This window comes from Alexandromys fortis, unplaced genomic scaffold, assembly GCF_014885135.2.
Source record: "Alexandromys fortis isolate MF-2015 unplaced genomic scaffold, M_Fortis_MF-2015_v1.1 scaffold_179, whole genome shotgun sequence".
NCBI lineage: Eukaryota > Metazoa > Chordata > Mammalia > Rodentia > Cricetidae > Alexandromys > Alexandromys fortis.
In genome coordinates this window covers 186887-188058 of record NW_026068062.1, presented here as the reverse complement: position 1 = coordinate 188058, position 1172 = coordinate 186887, and positions in this window count along the sequence as shown.

Sequence of the window (1172 nt, the reverse complement as noted above, 5' to 3'; positions counted from 1 at the left end):
TGGCTCCCAGGAGCCCAAGGCGATGTCCCCAGTTAATCCCTTGGGAAGCTGAGGATAGGGAACCTGAACTGACCCTATCCTATAGCAATACTGACGAATATCTTTCATATCACCATAGAACCTTCATCTGGTGATGGATGGAGATAGAGACAGAGACCCACACTGGAGCACTGGACTATATTATTCTTTATTAAAGATTAGTATGATTTACAAGACTTTTACAAATTGTATTAATGTAAAAATTTATCAACTTTTCTTTTCACCAACAAAATGGAAATTTATAATTTTGGTAAACTATTGTATTGTTACATCTTTAATATATTTTTCTGAAATTTTTAAGGGCCATCCCTTTCTTGTGGTATGTATTTTCAATTATATACCACAAATAATCTGATTTAACCTTAACATTTTGGCTAGATTATTAAGCACACAGCTATCACTTGACCAAAGTTATTCTTGACATATATTAGTTATGTGCAGTGTGAAATCACAAGTTAGTTGTTAACTTGGCTACATGTAGTATCAACTAAAATGAAAGCAGCAGAGCACACCCTCAACTGATTTTTATGATAATTGGAGGAAGGAAGACCCTGTCTAAATTTGTGCCACTCCTTCTAGTGGCAGTCCCAATAAATGGACATGGAAGAAGAAAGGTTTTGCATTTGGTCCTCTTGCAATCTATCAGGCAAGTTAATCTATACTGTTAACTGTGCATTCTGATACAAGTATTGGAAGCTATATCTTTAGGATTCTGAAACAGACAAAAGACTGGCACCTCTCTAGAAATTCACTTGGATTCCAGTACCATTTTGGGACTTCTGAGACATCAAATATTATGGACTGAAAAACTACCATATTCTTGGCTTTTCCATTATGAGACAGTACTGTAATAAATGGCCAATTAATATACATATATTCACTCTATCAGTTCAATTTCTTTAGACCACCCTGATTAGTATATAAATTTTCAGAAATGGTTTTTGAAGTACTGACCATCCAGATCACATGAAGATGAGTGCCTTGAACTCAGAATCTCTTTTTATCTTTCTGTCCCTATGATGTAGTCTTTTTTTTTCTTTTTTTTATTTTATTGAGAATAAGAAAAAAAGTTTCCGCCTCCTCCCAGCCTCCCATTTCCCTCCCCCTCCCCCCACTCTTCTCCCCCTCCCCCC